A 20,548-nucleotide genomic window follows, 5' to 3' on the forward strand; every position below is an offset into this window, starting at 1 on the left:
CTCACAACAGCATCCAAGATGCATCCTGTACAGAGACGTTGCTGTCAGGCGACCAACCAGCCCTGACTCACGAGTCTGTGCTTACTCAGCAGTTTGAATAATTACATTGTGACCAGACCAGTTTCTTGTCTGAATGTTCATGAATATTCATTAATACTTTACTCTGTTCCTGTTTATTTCTCCAATTCCTCTAAGACCTGGTCATCATCTCTTTACACTTCCACCACCCCATTCGGGCCTTTATGAAGATTCACCTGCACTGCTATTTCCTGCTACAGACTATGGATGTTTCATTACGAAACAGTCTGGTTTTTAATCATTTAGGATTGATTTATCTATCCGCAAATTTAACAATTTATGTTTATTAGATAGATAGATAGATAGATAGATAGATACTTTATTGATCCCGAGGGAAATTCAAGGCATCCAAGGAAGAGATAAAAGCATGGAACAACCAATAAATGCTAAAAAGTATTTTTCCATGTTGTTGGCTTATAAAGCAATTGTGCCTGTTAAGATCTACTCTTTTTAACAAATAGACAGACACACACAACAGTTGTGCCATAAACAGCAGCCATATTTTCATGGTTGGGTTTGTGATCTGGATTTCTCCTTCTTTAAAGGTTTACTTACACGTGTGCGTGTGCGTGTGTGTGCGTGTGCGTGTGTGTTAGACATTAAGGCCCCAATACAATTTCATCCGTGCAACTCTAAAAGTTAATAATTCCCGTGAATGTGAATCATAGGGCTTAGCCGTAAAGCCACGGACACATTGGGATGTTTATGCTGTCCTTTTTTAATTTTCAAATATTCAGTTAATCAGGACTTCTAAAGAGGGGTAAACATTGCTTGGGCCCTTTATTTCCTCCAAATAAAACACTTTCTTTACCAACTGGCCTCCAACTTTTTTTGCCATTTGACAAATATGAATATTTCCTCATTGCATTATGAGGATGTTTCTCCTATGTAAAACATCCTTCTTAGCGTGCAGCATTCCAGTCCTGCAAATGACTTACAATGATTGATCAAATCAACAGCTCATCTCATCACTGATGAATAATACCAAACCCAGCTTTTTAAATGAATACCTTACCATTTACCAGTCACAATGGGGAACTGATAACTGCTTTTCACGGGCGAGTTCTCATTATGTCTGTTAAACAGTGGACGCTCTGCCGTTTGTGCAAACAGATTCCACCTCTGTATGCTAAGGTGAGGGAGTTACGGCGGTGAGTTGTTAACTGAGGACTTAATTATGAAATCAGAGAGATTGCGCCATCCTGACGACACTACAAGAAATACCAGCTGCTCCTCTGGTGTGCTGCTTGGGTTTTAAATATTTCATTTAACGCAGGGGAGGGAATGTGCGGAAAATGGAACATCTTCACTGTGCGCTTAAACAAACATCCTCTTGTTGACTTACAAACTAAACCCGATTTTACAGTGCCTCTCATTTGGCTGCCTCTTTCGTTCCTGACAAAAATCACTGACACGAAGGCTGCCTGAATGCGGCTGCAGTGGAAACAATGTGAGATTATGTCACCTTGTTTAGAATTGAGGACTTGTTGAGAGAGGCGGATATTTCTGCAGGAATGACACAATCCTTGTTTGGCTTTACGCATTTAGCCTGAACACACAGCCTGACTGTAAGTGTGTGTCTTCCTTCCTCCAGCCTCCTGCGTTTGACAGCGTCCCTCCCTCTTTCTCTCTCCTCCTCCTCCCTCTCTCTTTGGGCTTTTCACCGGCACAAACACCGACACACTCCCTTTCCTTTAAACCCAGGAATAAACGCGGAGCGGCGGCGGGAGCAGGACTGAGCTACCCTGGGTGCGCAACATCCATGGTTCTCCCCTGGACATCTGTCTGACAGGAGGGTACGTTGCGATATTTATAATTTTCCCTGCAATTTGCTCACGTCGTTGTAAGCTCTGGCTTGGTTGTGTTAAACGATTTGTTGAATGTCGGGCTTTAACGTTACGAGATCCCTTATCCCTTTATAATTCGTTAAAGCGGTGCTTTGTTCATGCTCTTTCTGATTCTAGCTTGTGCAATGAAACAGCATTCATAGATACAGCTGCTTAAAGACCATCATGTTATAACGCGCATGTACTTTGCCCGCCTGACTGCCGTCCTGACTGGTGGATGAATATCGTTGTGGAAATGAAGCAAAAACGAGTTGTAGCGTCGTTTGGGGCCCACTTTCTCAGTCAGTGTTGACATCCCACTTGCAACCAGGCGGTGAGACCCCAGTGCACCCCTTCTGCTGGCCGGAGCGATGGACAGCCCTGTACATGATTTTGCCAAGAACAGCACCTCCTTGATTTTCTTGTTGTATTTTTTATTTATTTATTTTTGTTCCTCAAAGTTGTACTTTGCCTCATACATCAGCTGTTGTCTGCTTGTTTTCTCAGCCTGTCAAGCAAACTGGATCAGCAGTTGGCTTAGTCAGTGAATCCTCCAAACACACCCATCACTAATTATGCAACAGCCACACTGACAGTCACAGTGTCACACCCTGTCATCAACACTCTGGTTTGTCCTCATAAAGTCGTGGAGTTTGCTTCCAAAACAAACTCAGATTAATTGTAGTTCATACATTTTGGCATCAAAGTGTTGAAATGATCCGGGGATGAGTACATGGTGTAAATACAGGCTTCACTTTCAGTGGAGACATTTAAGGTAAAGCAGCTCTCTACCTGTTTTTGCTTACATGCTGAGGCAGGTCCCTGTAAAGATGTGGCCTCACCTTTGGCCCCCTGGTTTCAACGGTTTGAGGAATTACATGAAGTATTGAAAAGGAATGTTTCTGCACTGCATGTGTTGGCTTCCCCTTCACAATGCTATGCTTGGACTTTTCTCTGTGGTTGTTTATCTCTGGCCAGCACTGCATTATACCGTCAATGCCATTAAGCCTGAGGTCATCTACAGTATGATCAATCTCTTAAACCCATCAGCTAACGTCTAACAACATTATAGCCTCTGGGAGTGACAGCCCACAGATCTTCCATAGCCAGCGGTTGGTGATAAGAACTTTCGACTTTTATTTCCATGACTTGCTTTTTTTGTGAAGGAGATGGAGTTAAGAGGAGACATAAAATCTGATTATTATTACCTGCACTTGCATAGATATCTGTTATTAGATGGCAATTAAAGATAGATTATTGTTAGGGGAACGGGATTGCATTATGCCTGATTCACTATTTTCTCTCCACACAGAAAACAGAGCACTTCCAATACCTAAAATCCAGTCCTAAACAAACAGGTGCTGCATTCTCATGCAAACCTATACGAACACTGTATGAGTCTTGACATTTCTTTGAAAGACAAAAAAAAAAAAAAAAAAAACTCTTGACAGAATCTTAGGGCCCTATTTGGATGTTTTAAATGCATTGTCTAAAATGTTGTGGTCACAAAGTGATACAACTACATTCTCCTAGTAATTGATATGCAGTGCAATATCTCGGCACTGAGTAAGGTTCCGGTTGCTAAAAGGCTGGATTAATTCACTTAATTATGCATAGGTGTGTTTTGGGTGTAATATGAATCGAACCAATCAGAGTATCAACTCTCATTCCTTTGAAGAGACAGGTGTGCCTGCAGGCTGGCACGATACAATCAACATGTTAGATTTCAGTCTTTATACTTAGATGGAACTCTGGCTGGCTACCTTCACTTTCTTCCCTTCATTGTGCCCCTGAACACACAGAGCATACCAAGGACAATGTGTGAAATACGTTGATGGTGGATTTTAGCGCAATTTAGCTGCTGTGCTTCTGCATGTTTCTATAGGTTGCACTCATAAAGGAGTGCTTGATGTTGGTCTCTGCATCATTTTTTGTCTCCATGGTGTAGCAGGCATAAGACAATGTAAAGATGACAGGAGAGACGAGGAAAACAAACATTTGCCATCTCTTAGCCCTCTGTCCTATTAACACTCTATTCAAATGTATCAGTAAATGCAAAACATATATAGTGAGCAGAGTCCTGCAGTGCTTCCCTGCGTGTTTAACTGTCAGGGAGGATGTCCATTATTAACTTATTTATGTTTGCTCATCTTACTAACACCTTCTCTAAATCGCATGAATATAGTGAGGCATGGACTTTGAACCATATTTTAAACACTCAATGGCACTATTGTAATCTGTTCTCTACCTGTTTACTGGACCACACCTCATGTTAAGACCAATGCACACATCATGGGCACTAAAGTGGGCGCAAGTTAAGTTCTTCTTTACACATGGTGGGCACTGGGCGGGAAAATGACAACTGTGTCAGGTGAAAAATGGAAAAGGCACATGTGCTACGCCATCTGTAAGATAGGGACCTTTAAGGGGATTTCCAGTATACAATATGCAATTTCAATGGTAAATGGACTTAAGCTTGCATAGCACTTTTTAGTCTTCTGACAACTCCAACAGATTTTTACACCACAGGTCATACTTACCCATTTACTCCACACGTTCACACACTGCTGGCAGAGGTTGCTGTGAGTGTGTCCATCAATATTATCTTATCTCATTCATACACATTCACATCCGTCAAACACAGCAGCAAGAGCAATTTGGCGTTGAATGTCTTGTCCAAGGACACTTCCACATGTGACTGCAGGAGATGGGGATCAAACCCCCCACCTACTGTGAGAGACTTCTCCACTGATACACGCCTCATTTTAAAACCCACATACGCAATTTCCATTATGCTCACTGCAGCCCTGCTCACTGCTACCTTACAAGTATGTAAAAACAGTGTGCATGGTAAATGTAGTCAACTTTTATTTATTATTTGATTTTATATACTTTATTAATTCCAGAGGGAGAAATTGTGGTTCGCACCATATGTTTGTAGAGACATGCTTCTCACACAAACCGGCCTTGTTCAAGGGCACCCCGGCAGTGCTTGGCTTCCAGCTGAGCACTGCCGGAGGAACGCTCCACTTCCCAACCCAAGTCCCTATGGATTGAGCTACTTCCACCCTCAATATAAAGCAATAGCTTACTCAGTTGATGGTATTGTGTGCCTGAAAACTACCCTCTCCTTTGCCGATCCTTGCCAGCATGTTGCCTTTTTGTACCAGGGTGTATTGCACTCAGCCTGTAATGTAGTTCTAATCAGAGACACAACACATTGATTTCAATTGCATGCCGCATCATACTACACTCAGATCAGGTGGAAAGAGACGCGCTTAAAAATTGGTAATCAATCTCTTCAAGATGACTTATTATACTTTCAATCTTTCTGGCTTATGAAGTTGTTTCATTGGTGTAATTCAAACGGAGTAGAGCTCATTTCCTCTGCAGTGCTCCCTGCTGCCTTACAGGTGGGCATATGGTACTTTGTCACACTTTCCTCCAGGCCTCACATGCTGTCAGCCTTAGCGAGCACACCTGCTGTCACACAGCATTCACGTCGTCAACATCTGAAACAATCCCGCGCCCGCTGGTTCAAACCAAATAACTTCCAAAGAGCTGGTACTTTGTCTCTGCAGCACCAGCAGAACTTTTCCATTATCTCCTTATCATCACTCTGACCTAAGTTTGTGATCGTACTGAGTTCAGACACATTGAGGTGAATCACACTTAAAGATTCTTTATGCATTTCTTCTTTTTACCACGGTGGATACGTGCATAAAAGTCTTGCTCCAGTGTTTGTGCGTGAGTTCAGATGCCTGAGGGTGCTGTTGGGATTTCACAGCCGAGCATGCTGCCTACCACCATTTGCAATTCAAATGAGCATGTATGAGGCATCGAGTGAAGCTGAAGCAGCCCTCTGCTCCTCAGTCTCATTGGAGTTCAATCAGTACTTGCACTTGGAGGTTAAGTCAACTTTTTATTAGGTCATCAATTTTAAAGAGAGCAGTTAGCGTCTTCCTCGTATGAACACTTGTCACAGAGGAGGAACTTTTTTTTGTTGTCTGTCCTACTTGTGTCATTGTTATAATGTATAAACTGTAGCTGCTGGCAAAGACAGGAAAGGCTGCATAATTACGTGCGGTCACCTTGATCTTCCTGGTAATGATTCTGAGGCATGCCTCAGGTCGTCTGTGTATAATTGTGTGCCAGCAGTTGCTGTGCTTGTCATGACCCAGCAGACTTTTCTGTGACCCGCCTTGTTTTTGCAGCTTTGTGAGTGTATTCACACCACCTCCTGACTGTTGAACACAACACACACATACACACATGTTGGTACTTCTAAAACTGTGAAGAGTCCCATTGACGTCAGTTCCCTGGTTTTCAAACCCTGACCATAGCCACCCCTCCTACATGCAAATAACTACAACTCTTCCTCTTACATCAATATGAACCAACATCTAATTTAACCCTTTATAGGACACTCATTAAAATACTTTGAAATTCAAAAATTCAACCTCAGAGTGTTATTGGGGGACATAGCAGAACTTTATTTCTGTTTAAAAAAAAAATATATATATATTTTAATTTCATTTAGAAAAATAAACAATGAAGTTACCATGTTTGATGCCACAATAGCGGGATCAGTGACGTAAGTTGATCTCTTCTGATTGGTTGGGTGAGGATCATGTGCTTTTTGACTTTACTGAGGTGCAGAAGAGTGGCCTTATGTAATGTGTACAGAAATTACCAAATATAGTCACTTGCCCGATAAAGGGTTAAACGGTCTAGTTTTAATCCTTTGGACTGATTGTAGATCTTCCTTTAGTTAAACTGTTGATGCTCATTGCAGAAAACCTGTGTGGTATTTTGCACTCTATCATATCATGTTCCTGCACCTTATGTGAAACAATTTAGGTTTTCTAAATATTTCATGTTGATAACCTTTAATACCTCATTTTCAATGATACAATCTCCAGTACAATATTGAGAAGTGTTGAATATGAAAAACCCCCCCACAGATCTTCAGTCATATTTTTAACCCTGAGAGAGAACACTGTCGAGTGTGCAGATGTTTGCTTCCATGTTTTGTTAAGTAAAAACACGCGTTACCCAACATTTGGGTGATAAGGACTTATATAGTGGCTGCTGTGTTATTGAAATCGGTATCAATATTGTTTGGTCCTTTTTTTTAGATTCTTCTTCAGACTTTAATTTGACAGGACAGCTGCAGGTAGACAGCAATTATGGGGAGAGAGAGTTTGTGAATGACACCAAACAGCACCAGGTCCTGAACGTGTTACTCATGCCACAAGGTCTGTAGCCTCTCTCCAAGCTGAGCTAAACTGGTGCCCCGTATTGTTTGATTTTTGCTATTTTGTATCAAAGTCTTAACATTCTGACACAGTGACAACCACAGAAGCTGTCGTTCCAGGAATAAGCGTGTGATATTGCTATGATAAGATAGATCATACATACATCACATACATCTTGTTGTATGTGCATCATGTGTGTCCTGGAAGACAAAATGAAGTCATGAGCACAGATGCAGTGAATACAGCCACAAAACTCTTTAGTCTTCCTAATTGAAGAAAAATGAAACACATTGAATCCTCACGGCCCTGTTTATGAGCTTATGCGTTTAATTAGAACACCCTCATTGTTACCACCGACACATGGCTTGCCAAATAACACACGATTGCGATCTCAAAGCAGTGCTTCACTGTCTTACAGACCCTTATTGTTCAGAGATTTTTAGAGAAAAATAAGAGACAAAAAGCATCACCAGAGCTGTTTTCTGTGACATCATAATTCCTCCTTTAGCCACAAAGAAAATGATTCATCATTTGTCCAGAGTGAGTAGTGCTCTTCATGATGAGTACACTTTAGATTCATGTTATTAGATTGCCCTTTAAAAAAAAAAAAGAATTGAATTTGGTTTCTTGGAATGGCCCTCCTTGAGAGATATTATTTTTCAATGACATCATTGTAAAGAAGAACATTTATGATTTAAACATTGTATGGAAAAGATAATGCAAAAGTCTGCTCAGTTTTATCAATATGACTCTAAGTAAGTAAATATCATTGTTTATGTGCCTTACAAATATAATCTGATACTGTATATATGATAAGTGATGGACAGCACTGTGGTATTGATTGTTGGCTGTAAAGCTGTAATTTCAGTAATACAGTGCATTGCAGCTTTCTGTTTGTTGACCCTAGTGTGTTAGTTTACCCACAAAAGCCCTTTTTTGTGTTCAAAGCTATATTGGCAGCTTTGAAAGAGTGCAGAGAGTCAGCGTGATGCAGTATCAGGAAGACAAAAAGTTGTCGTGATTTGGTCTGTTTTAGTTTATATTTCAGAGTTTGGAATTCTTGTTTTAGTTCTTATTCATCCCTAGTGTTGCTTGTTTTCCTTGAGTGTTGATGTTTCGTAGTTTGACGTTTCCTTTCTTATTTTGTCATCTGTGATCACGTTGTGTGTTTCTTAGTTCAGTCTTTAGTGTTACCAGTTTTAATTTCTCATTTCACATTCTCGTGTCTTGTTACTTTCTTGAGGGTCATGAGTTATTTTGCCGTCTCCTCAGTGCTTCTTGTATGTTACTCCTGCCTCTGTATCCCTCGTCTTGATTGCCCTGATTATCTGCACCTGTATAGAGAGTCTCACCCGTGTTGATTACCCGTTTGTCTATTTAGTCTCTGTGTCAGTTCATTGTCAAACGTTAGACATGGTGGTTCAGTCTCCTAGTGTCAGTGGTCCTCGTGCTCCATGCTTTTCTGAATTTGGATTGTTATTGAGTAAGTTGGTTCTGTCTCTTTGCCTCTTTGTTTTAAGATGAATAGTTCTTTGTAGCGCTGTCGAGAGATTAAAAAAATTGAGAGATTAATTAGTTATATTATGTACATAATTAATCTCATTAATCTCTTTTTTTCAACTCACCTGAAAAATGCAGAGAAAGTCCTTCAACTTGAAGTATGTTTATTTAAATTCTTTACATGATTGTGGCAGATCAAATTTTTTTTAATAAAAATAAATAAATAAAATAATAGTAATAAAAAAAATAAAATATATATATATATATAAAGTGGCTTTATAAAGTAATTTATTGTGTTTATTTTCTGTCAAAGTTTATCGGCCAGCAGCTCATCACTGTCTGCTTGGCAAGAACATCAGCCTGTCAGTTGCAGACCTGCTCATACGAGTTAAGTTTGCCGAAGAGCTTTGCTATGGCTCGCTAAACTGTCAACATCTTCGCTGCTCATGTTAGCTGTGGCTGCACTCGCTGGGTGCTTTGTGTTGATGTCATATTTGAGCTGCTTTTGGAATAAGCAAACTCTTTCTAGTAAGGCATGTTGACTTAACCTGGTCAATGGTGCAGTCGAGGCGTCTTTGAAGTATATTTTCCATTCACTGGATCGACAACTCTCACATGCTCGTCATTATTCTCTCCGGTACTCACCGCTCCTCCCCTTGAGCCCACAACGACAGTGGGAGCCTATCAGCTTATGTTAAACAAAATGACAGCCAATAAATGTCCACTTCAGAGTGGGGCTGACTATTGTTTTCCACCTCCAACCAACTCCAGCAAAAGAAGCCCAACACATAAAAACATTTTTTACAAAAAGGCAACTCACATAATTATGGTGCTAATTATGACTGTAATTGATTAAATTAAACACGATAATTTGACACCCCTAGTTTTTTGGTTTTCTGCAAATGGGTCCAGTTCCTGTTTTTCCAACCTCTTTCGTGACAGACATCCTTATCAAAACGTTTCACAATGTGTCTGCAAATGCCCTTAGTAAATGGACTTGAACTTGTATAGCGCCTTTACAACACAGCTCACACCTTCCCACTCACACACTGATGGCAGAGGCTGTAATGTAAAGTGTCTCTCAACACACATTCATATGCCACCAACGGAAACTGTTTTGACAAAATAATCCACGTTTCATGACAGCCCCAGAAAATACCTTTTATCTCAGTAAGTAAAAGATGAGGAAATTATTATTTTTTAAAAAGTGTCCATCAGTATTAGCAAATCCCATTCACACACAGTCATATGCTGCCTACAATGCATCGTCAAATGGGGTTAAGGATCGGACCCATCGGACAGGTAGCCGCAGGAGCTTGGGATTGAACTCAAGTTAAGAGTCAGACTCTACAGTGAACCACAGCCATGCCAGAAAGAAAGGAAAAACGAATACGTGTACACTGAATGCAATGTGCACTTTAATTGCAATGTCATTGCAATTAAAACAACACTTGCAATTGAAACATGTTGTATTATAAGCTTTATTTGGAACAACGCAAAAAGACGACAACAATACTATGCTGCAGCAGAACCAGACAACAGTAATCACAGCTGCAGGAAATGGAATTAATCTTAATCAGAGAGCTGCAGCTGCTCCATTCCTGTCAAACAAGTCAGCCAACTTCATATCGATTCCCTGTTTGATGTATAATATTGTGTCCGTCGTTTTCATCTACATTGTCCACGGTTGTTTGCAGTTGTCAAATCCCTTCTTCCTCCTTCTAACGGGTGTCTCTTACTGAGCCAGTTGCAACCCTGTTGCAGTCTGTTTGATCAGGGATTCATCTTTTTTTTTTGGTTTGGTTGTTACTCACACAACTATGGGCAATTTTGTGCCTTCCTCATGTTGCATCATTCTGTCTCCGCTTGGATGTGAGAGGAGAGAAAGAAAAGCTCTTTCATGCCTTGAGACAATTTAATTTCACTATTCTATTTCCCACCTTCAGTCAGATAGCTCTTCACACTTGACAGGAAGAATCACTCTGTCCTTGTGAAGGAGAGGATGGAAGCTTTACCCCAAGCAGCTGCAGCTCAGCGTGCCTCAGCTTTATGATTACAGTGAGTCAGCAGGTTCTCTTTTTTTTGTTTCCCCCTTCCTTTGCATACCTAGTCCTGTCTTTCTCACTCCCTCTCCCTCATCCCCCTCTTAGAGGACACTCATCATGTTGTTGTCTGGCTTTGATCTGGTGCAATGACACCCATAACACTGCTCAGTCTTTTCCCAAAAGTAGAGCATAATTCAAATTTCAGGCAGCCGTGCAATCTATTGCTAGGTCATAAAATACCAATGTATTGTCACGGCGTGTGGGAGTTGTTGAGATGCAAAAGGTGCCCCTTTGAATCTCACACATAGACCTACAACCTATCATCACATCTTCCTTTCTGAGTGTGAAAAGGCTGTGAGGTTAGGTTCAGCTGATCCACTGCCGCCTGTTTAAAGGAAGCTTTTCCTTGCCACTGTTTTCGCCCCTTTGGTCAATTAATGATGGGTCTCTGTCATTCATGCTAAAAGGAGTAGACAAGAGTCTGCATGTAAAGTGTCAGGCGATAACATTTGTTGCGAATTAGTGCTGTTTAAAACAAATCCCTCGAAACCACTTTATAGTACATTATATTGTTTCCTTTGGGCTTACAGTATATTGTAGTCAGTTGAAGGCACAGTGACAGTAATGCAGACACTAAAGGCTCCCTTGTGTCTGTATGAAACATTGAGAGCTGTGACAGACAGTAGCATCTTTAGTTAAAAACTTGGGATGGCAGCAGGCAGCGCTGGTTCATTTAGTAAAAGAGAACAATTGTCTTTGAGGGCGGTTCATTCTGTTTCATTGTGATCTGCAGTGTAAATACTTTTTTATCCAGCTACTTTGGCCTCTTCCAACAAACCACGCCAGCAGCCATTGTTTTCTGTTGGCCACTTTACACTTGGCAATCAGCTAATTAAAGCCCCTGCATTCAACAGTTGTAGAGAAAGGCTAATTCCAATGTTAATCCGGGCCCATTTAGTCAGCAGTGGAGTATGTGAGTCTCTCACATTTTAGTAAGCTGTTGAATAGTGTAAACAATTTATATTCAAAGAAAACACTACTCATAAAAAGAAACAGAGAGTTACAAATAATCCACAAACAAAATGTGAGATATTTGCAACACTTTATTTGATAGCATGGGTGAATTGGAAAGTTGCAGGTATGAAAAAGTTGCTCAGGCTTAATTAAGCTTAGTGTGAATGTTGGTCCCATGGTAACTGTTCTGTGATTAAAAAATGACTGCAGCTGCTGTGTGGTTAACGAGATACGCAGCTCCAATGAGGAAGGTGGCTACACTCTGACCTCTGCGTTATATTTCACAGGTAATTAGACTAAAAGATGATTGCGCACCACTTGCTCAGTGAAGCATGTGGGTGTCGTCTGTGCACAGACTGTGGAGTGGCTGCCTGTTGGACATCGCCCACTATTTCTCTATGATGAGAGTGTGATTGTTGAGAGTCGTGTTGGATTTGTTTGTTGCAGTGGTCTCTGGAGGAGTAGATACACCGTCTACTCCCAGTCCCCGTGGAGCTCCTAAACTGGTTGGACAGGTTGGAGGGCAGATCCAGGCACAGCAGCAGTCAGTACGCCACTCTTTGTACGCTCACACTTCGTGTGTGTGTTTACACACCTCAGTTAAAATCTGTGGACACGTGATGAAGGCCATGTTTGTTTCCTGTGTGGTTCATGCATTTTAGTTTGTGGCAACACCTTTTTTATTGTTCTATTTACAACAACGATCAGTGAAAAATAAACATACTGTAGACATAACACATGCATATGTAATCCCTCATATACAATCTTATGGCAGAAACATACAAGTTTGGTGCACACCGGCTCCATCAAATCTCCTCGAACAATTGACAGCACTAGATCTCCTTCCTGCACAGTAAAAGTTTGTTATACTGACAATTTCTCACTCAACTATTTCAGCCCACTTTAAAGTAATGTGACCACATAGTGTATTTTTTAATTTAACCATTTAAATAAAAAAAGTGGGAGAAACCTTCCCACACGCACCCACACACAGACTGGAGACTACACTGCCCCAGGTTTCTTTTTTTCTCTTGACGTCCCCCTCCACAGGGATGTGTGCCTGAGTTTGAATACCTCTGCTGTAGAATATTATCAAAGACACCACCATAATTAGACTGTTAAACATGTCTTTAAGTTACTAAGGCTTCTGTTCATTTAATACTGATTAAAATAATCAAAACGTTGTGCCGAAATAAAAGGCTATCAAAGAGCTGCAAGCTTTTGACTTAACAAAAACCCAGAGCTGATGAGAAAGTCTCCCTATCTCGTTTAAACAACATCCCAAAACGTTTTTAAAAAAGTACTTTTTAAACTTGTAATATGTAATAACTATAAAGCATTTCATTCATAGGGCATATGAATTAAAGGTCTATATATTTTTCAAACCAACCATTTGCATCAATTTATTTTGTCTTAAAGAAGATGTACTATGCTGACACATTTAAATACATACATATATTGTAATGTGACAATGTATGATGTCTATATGAGAATTAAGGATTTAAAAAAAAAAAAAAAAGACAAAACACATAGTTTTTGGTCTCTATCCCCGGACTTGGTTTCCTGCTGCTCTGAACGAGACGTTCGCTTAAGAATGTCACGAGACCCAACGTCAGCTTCTTCTTCTGACAAACAAAATATCCCTGTGACTATAAACAGAGCTGGCCAATTGGAGGAAAGTCGGCACACAGGAAGGGGGTTTTAAATGGACAGCAGCTGAAATTAACAGTTTGAGAGAGAGGCTGAAATGAAGGTTTTTATTGACGCCAGTACAAGATATACACAACTCATAACATCCTCAACAGGTTTCCCAGACTGACATAAGTAATAGTGACAGTATTAGCTCTCCTTTAAGTTCCACAAGCGCCAGTGTTTTGGTGTATCTGAAAAGCGCTGCTGTCTCTCATTTTTACATTTCTCTTTCATTGTAACGATGCATTCACAAATACTAAGCCTTAGTTAGCCACCACTCTAGTCAAACATTGTGTTCAGACAGCAGGCACTGCGGTCCGTCTCCATGTTGCTCTGCTCCATTTCAAATAGGTTCAAATATGCTGCAGACACGTGTCAAGCTAAACAGAATATCAGAACCCGGGCGGGAAGTCAGAGCAGGGAACGCACAGAGCATCTGAACAAAGTATATGTGAATGTGCCTTTAGACTTGACTGCTTGGTTGTTCAGTTAAACTCAAATTCATTTTGGATTTGGCTCTCACTTCCTTATAAAAGGGCGTGTGACCTTGAATCATTACCCAACAAAAACTACAGAGAAAAACTGTATTAAAATAAAATACAGTGTTTGATTGCAACCGTCAATGACAAAAAGGCCGATGCTACTTTCTGAGACGTTAGAGAAGAATTACAGGAGCTTTAATTTGATCCTTTTCTGTAATATGAATCTTTTCAGCTGCCTATGAGTCACTAATTGTAATTTTCTACTACTGCAGTGTATCCATCACAGCTGAATCAGCCGCATGCTCTGTTGTTCCTCTTCACTGCCTTGTTCCTCAGTGTGCCAATAAACGTCCACTCACCTCATTAATAAGCTGCTTGATTTACAATCACATCAGCAGCAAGCTTCTCACACAAATCATCCACTGATGTTGGAGCTGCAACATTGTGTGGCCTTCGTGTTGAGTTTTAAAATATTCAACCAAATATGCTCACTAAGAATCCTGGAGTCAGCAAGCAGTAGTCGCTTGTTAATGAAATGTTCATTTGAGACGGTCATCTCCTGTCTGTAACTGCTGTGTGCTTGCTGTTTGATCACTCATTTGTTTGTGTTGTTGTGGCACAGTACCCTAACTTCTCCTCCCTACCTGTTTTCAATAACTGAAAGGCCTCTCCTGGATAATGGAAGCAAGTAGTTGATTTGGCATCAGCAGCTTCGTCTAACTGAAGGCGTTTATTTGATTGTTTCACAGATTTAAGAGCTGTTATTGCTGAGATAAAATGTTTCACCCTGCATTAAGATCATTCACTGATTCATTGTCAAGCATTGATTTTTTTTCTCTTTTGTTTTTGTGTTGACAGCAATCCTGAGTGGCTCTTTTATAATTCATGGTGTGATTGATGCCTCTCTGGTAGCTGTTTCCTTGCTGCAGCCTCACCAGACATCTCAAGCCAACAGTCACATGGCCCTGCCAAACACTCCAGCACACAGATTAAGATGCTTGGTGTTAGCTTTCAGCTGCCATTTAGCAAACCACACTGGGCTGTCCACATAGCAGTTGTGCTTGGCTATTTAATGGTTCTGAATGGAAAGTTTACAAGAAAAAATATTCCTGAGCAGTATTGACTTGCTTTTTCTCTCTGTGTGCCTGTCCCTGTCTGTACTAAAACAAGTAGCTTTGTGCTTCTTGTTCAGCATCTTTTCAAATCCTGTGACACTGACACCAAAAACACAGAGAGCTTCTGTAGCCTCCTTTCAGGCCCAGCACTGATCCTAATAAGGAGATGAATAGGGCTATACAAACAGTAGAGTGAAGCTGGGTACTGGATGTATGCCCACCGCCTCTCTAATTCACCCTTTTTCACTGTTTGCTGAGGGGGAAATGCCTGTTTCAGCTTCCTCTGATATGCCTCCGTTCCTCTGTTGACCTGGTCAGTTCACGTGTGGCTAGAGGGATCGACTCGCACTCGACTTGGAGGGCCAGTAGTTTGCTCAAAGCAGCCCCGCTACAGAATCTACAAAGGCTAACATGACTATCTGAACCAAAGAGTGTCTAATTCAGTATGATTCAGCTTATCAGGTTTGGTTCTCCCAAAATCAGGTGAAACTTGTCTCAACCCACAGACTGTTCATGAGTCCGCAGCAAGGTTTGGAAGGGAGCAGTTCGCCTTGTCAGAAGAAAGCAGAATGTGGTTTTTGAAAGGTTTCTCCATTTGTTGTACAGTATTTGGTATTTTGTACCGCTGATACTCGGGCAGGATCCGGAAATTAGAAAAGGCAAAGAATTGTTTAAAGAACAAAGACAGATATTGCAATGATGGATGCAGAGCAACATCATATTTTAGTTGTAGGCTAACCTAGGTGTAAAAGGTAACAAAAGAAAGAATACCATGTTTAAAATTCATCATACTACTGGTATTATATTTTACATTTTCTCCCATAGAAACTCTGCCGTATTGCTATGCATCTCACAAATATCTATTCCTAAATGAAATGAAGTCAATTAAAAATAAGCTGCATCCCTCTCTTATCTGCTTAAAACATGTAGATACTAGATCAGACAAGGCCTAGAGCGAAACCGCTACGGTCCACTCGGGCGGCCGAAAGCAACAACAGGATTAAAGATTGTTATTGTTTGTTTGAGATAAATGAAAAGAAGGAATAAATAAATAACACAAATAAAAAAGAAATGCTTTAAAATGCCTAACAAATTACATAATTGTGATGTCATCACTTAATTGAGGAGATAGAATAAGAGTACGGGTCAGTGAGCTCATTAACAACAATATTGAAGCTGCAGGCAGCATTTAACAGGCCTTGCATCATTACGTTTAACAGTGGAGATGTGCGCTTGGACATCTGGAGGCAGGGGGAGCAGCTGCTGGTTCACATCAGAGCCCATTTAAGGGCTTCATGCATCCGAACAGGATACATATTGTCATGTATCTTGCCTGGCCTGGAAACACCTGGAGAAAAACCTGAAAAAAAAAAACTGTCAAGAGAGGGGCCTACATTTTGAAGCCTGCTGTTAAATTGACTCAGCCTCGAATAGGAAAGAAATTGGATGGCTAGTTGAAAATGAGGCTGTCAATTTATTCTATTGTTGACCCTTTATCTTTGGTTAAACTCCTAGTATAGCTGCACTGTCGTTCATTTACTGCTTTGCGTGCCTTTAAATTGCCCCCCAGGGACGTTTTTTTTGTTTCAAATTCCATTTTTTGGGGGGGATGAGCGCTCTAAAATGCCTATAGTGGGGTTGACTGTCACACTTTGAGCAGGATCCCCATTTGTTGTTGTTTTCAAAGTACCGTTTTTTGCAGAAATGTGTTGGTGCTGTTTTATGACCTTGTACACTCTTTGCTATTTAAAATGAAAAGAAAATTGTTGAAAATAATTTCTGTGGTAGACAACAATAGAAGCCTTTGAATCCTTCAGGGGATTTTCTTGCACCAACTTAAGAGTGGGAAGCTCTCGCTGTAAATGCTCCTCCTGTAAAGTGGTTTGCGTTTGCACATGTTGTGTAAGGAAATGTGGGAGTGCACTGTCACATCGCTGGGGTTATATAAATATATATTTCAGATGTTCCTTGGTTGCAGGCAAGGAACAAGATAATTTAACACTTGATACTTAAATTGTGCAGGACAATGAATAATGTGAAAATTATACCCAACTGTCTCCAAGGGGTGCAGACAGTGAAAAACATCTGAGCTAGAGAAGGATCCAGCAGCAACGAGCCTAAATCATCTGTTTAATCTAATGTGGCAACTTCCTCTAAACAAAGCTTTTCCACCTTACAAAAACAGGAGTGATTGCAGATAGAGCTGGACTGTGTTTAAGGTTAGATCAGTCCAGGCTTCTCACTTTTTGTTTAGTCAGAGTAAACCTAGTTCTCTCTCTAAACTCTGAGTCTTTGCTAACTGCTATTATTCAAGAATTTAATTTCCCTTGTCATGACTGTTTCTGACTAAGGCTGAATGATTAATTGCATTCGTGATAATATCGCTATAAACGAGATATTCTAACTGCGATTACATTCCGGTCATATTTGCATGCAAGTGAGAGGGAGAAGTCTTGAACTTCGACTTGTTGAACTATGGCCTCAGGCTCATCAGAACTGCTGACACTTTTAGTGTTAAGGAGGAGCAGTACATTGTTTGGGAGAGTTTTTTTTTTTTTCCAAAGAAGACGCTGTGTCAGGTATTGTGTAGAACCTGCCACCCTTGCTGGGAACACCTATTTCAACATTTAAAGAAATTTATGATAGCAATGTGGTTAAATGCAGACAAAGGGTGTGCCATGTAAGCCGAACACTGACCTACACGTTTGTTAGCATGTCTCTGTATGTAATGTAGCGTAATTAAAACAGAGAAATCATTTTGGGAATAACAGAGTTTATTAGGAGAGCACGGAGACCAAGGCTGGATTTACAGTTATGATACACTTGATGAGCGGTATAGAAAGCCCTCCCATACATATTTCAGCCAGATCGCCATACCTGAGATAAATGAAAAATGTAAGCATTGAGTTGAAGCAAAGCTGAAAACAGCGATTTGCCGCTACTGCAATGGACAAGTTGACACGCAGTACAGCAGTGCATGCTGTGTTTCACTGGCAAAGACTCGCCGCCTTAACTGCCTCCTTCCCATACGACCACACATGGGAAAACATTGTAACCGGCCTAAGAGATTGGCTTGCTAGCTGGGATGAACATGATGAGAACCATGTCTGCATTATGCTAAAAATGCAGTTAAAGATGACAGAGGTTCAAAAGCAATAGGACTGATCAAGAAGCAGGCAAGTAGGCAACATTTATTATAAAGAGGCCGCACGGTAATGAAACAGTTTTGAAATGTTGATTCAAACTTACGACTTTTTCATAATATACTGTATAATTATGTATTGCTTGTGTTTGTTGAAAGTACAGGAGATAAGGAACTTAAAAAATGCATTTTAAATAACAATTTCAATATTGGAAAAGTAATCGCAAGAAGATTATTTACTAAAATCCTTATTTTTGATACCACCCAGATTTTAGCTTCTGGCACTAAGTTGGAGTATTTTTCAAGGCCTGTATGGCCTGTAGCTCCACTGTTACCCACAAGCAGAGATATCTGTGTTGGCACAAAATCTGGATTTAGATTGAAAAGCAGTCTGAACATAGACATGCCAGAAATGACCAAAAGTCTTACAACCCAAGGAGATATTTGTGGTGAAAAATAGACTAAATGTAGATGTCTCCAGCTGCTCTGAGTTGACATGTAAACTGGAAACTGAGGAAGATTTATTGGGCTGCCTGAAGCCTCAAGAAACAATCAGGGGGGCATGAGTGAAAGAGGCTTTAGACGGTTTGCTTATTTTAAGCTTTGCTAGGTGCTGATTGCATACCTTTATTTTTCTGCTGCGTTGTAGGATTTCATTGACTCTGGATGATGAGAAAGATATTCAGGAAGGGTAACGCGTCATTTAAAAGTGCCGATCCAAGGGGTATTGAAAGTGGGCCACAGTATGGTGAAGTTAAAGAGCTGAACTCTAAATCAGCTTTCACTTAACGCTCACCGATGGCAACTCCACTCCTCCCATCTCACTGCTAGGCTAATAAATCATTACTTATGATGTGCATTTCTGAGGATTTAATAACCCTTTTAACCATTTTACTATTCTCATATTTAAAAACAATGTGTTCTCTGCAGAATGAGGAAAGAGTCAGTAATCTGCAGACTGTGTGCAATACTCCTCCATCCACCTCCACACAGTTTGAGCCAAGATGGGCTGCATGTTGCCATTAGATTGTGGGAAAAAAAGGATGAGCAAACAAAGACAATTAGATAACTCAAACACTGTCTCAATGACGCATTGGATTTTTTTGCTAGGTTAAACACTCCCTCCCTGCTGCTACAGCCACATGAACACAAAAAAAACAAAAATAATGGATAGGTGGAGCAGGACAGGACCATCATCATTCACTTCTCTGTGTCGCTTTGTGTCATCACTTAATCATGTAACACTGCCTGAAAACCACATTCATAATTCACATTTATTACATTCATGTTTTAATATTTCATGTCTGGAGCTCCATTTCTCACTGAAGACATCCTCCTCAGAAAAACCTACTACTGCGGATTCAGAGTAAAACACAGATATGGATTTCATCAGGAAGTCCCACTTTTCAAAGATCAATGTTTATGTAATCCTAATTCATATTCACATTAAGTCGTCAGACCGGACTGTAGACTGGGAATAAATTCACTACTCCAGAGAATGAGCAGCAAGCAGAGTACCAATGAATAGAACATTCAGTCCATCCACTTCCATCTTGTATTATGTGCTTTTCTTTGACTCCCACAAACCCCTCCACGTCCCTCTCTCTAGTGCTGCTGGCTGCCTCCGGCTGCTCATGCCACATTCACAACAGACCAGTTATTACTGGAGATATTTGTGGGCTTAATTACTTGTTGGTGACACAAGCAAAAGCCACAGCAGCATGTCATTGGTGGTCTACTTCTGTTCCAATTTTCGCTTTGTATTCCTTCCATTTTCTCAAGACAAATGCAGGCGTTAAGACGAAAATACAAAAAAATGCAATGGTAGGACATAAGGCTGGGCAATATAAGGAATTTTTAGGATATTTTGATATATTTCTAAACAAGATAAGGGAAGACAATATTGCTTTTTTCAATACAGTTTATGTTGCATGAAAAAATTGTCACTCTCTCCCTCTTCACCTGCTCCTCCCCTCTCTCTCTCTCTCTCTCTCTCTCTCTCTCTCTCTCTCTCTCTCTTTGAGCAGAAGTCAAAAACAAACGGATAACAAAACAAACAACTGTTTATTTTGTGATGCAAATGGGTAGTTTATTTCCATGTATATGTTGTACTTGTGACTGTTAGACATAGTGATATATATCAAGTATTGCCATTCAGTGAAAAAATATGGATTGTTTTGGTCCATATCATCCAGCACTAGTCAGACAAAACAATCCCTATAGGGTGTGCTACATTTGTGCTTTAAAATGTAACTTGGTATCTGTAGAACAATCATGAAGTGATTTATAGTTTTTCTTGTCTATTGCTTAGTTCATGCTTACACCACTCCCTTGAACCATTCTTAGTCTAACTGGTGTTTTCCACAGGATCTGTGTGCTCTAGCTCTAGCCCACTG

General features: G+C 40.4%; 1 protein-coding gene across 9 annotated transcripts in view; it reads left to right on the top strand.

Annotated features, from left to right (window-relative positions):
- The first annotated feature begins 1,567 nt into the window (after positions 1 to 1,567).
- LOC306822436 (band 4.1-like protein 1) overlaps positions 1,568 to 20,548 on the top strand; it is a 90,155-nt gene continuing 71,174 nt past the window's right edge. For 6 of the 9 annotated variants that reach the window (XM_079341473.1, XM_079341479.1, XM_079341477.1 and 3 more), the window contains exon 1: positions 1,569 to 1,874. The gene's annotated coding sequence lies outside the window, so the exon portion shown is untranslated. Of the gene's footprint in view, positions 1,875 to 20,548 lie in introns of all 9 variants that reach the window. The other 3 variants (XM_079341480.1, XM_079341481.1, XM_079341478.1) reach the window with 2 other exon arrangements.

The sequence above is a fragment of the Symphodus melops genome (assembly GCF_947650265.1).
Source record: "Symphodus melops genome assembly, chromosome: 4".
NCBI classification, from domain to species: Eukaryota; Metazoa; Chordata; class Actinopteri; order Labriformes; family Labridae; genus Symphodus; species Symphodus melops.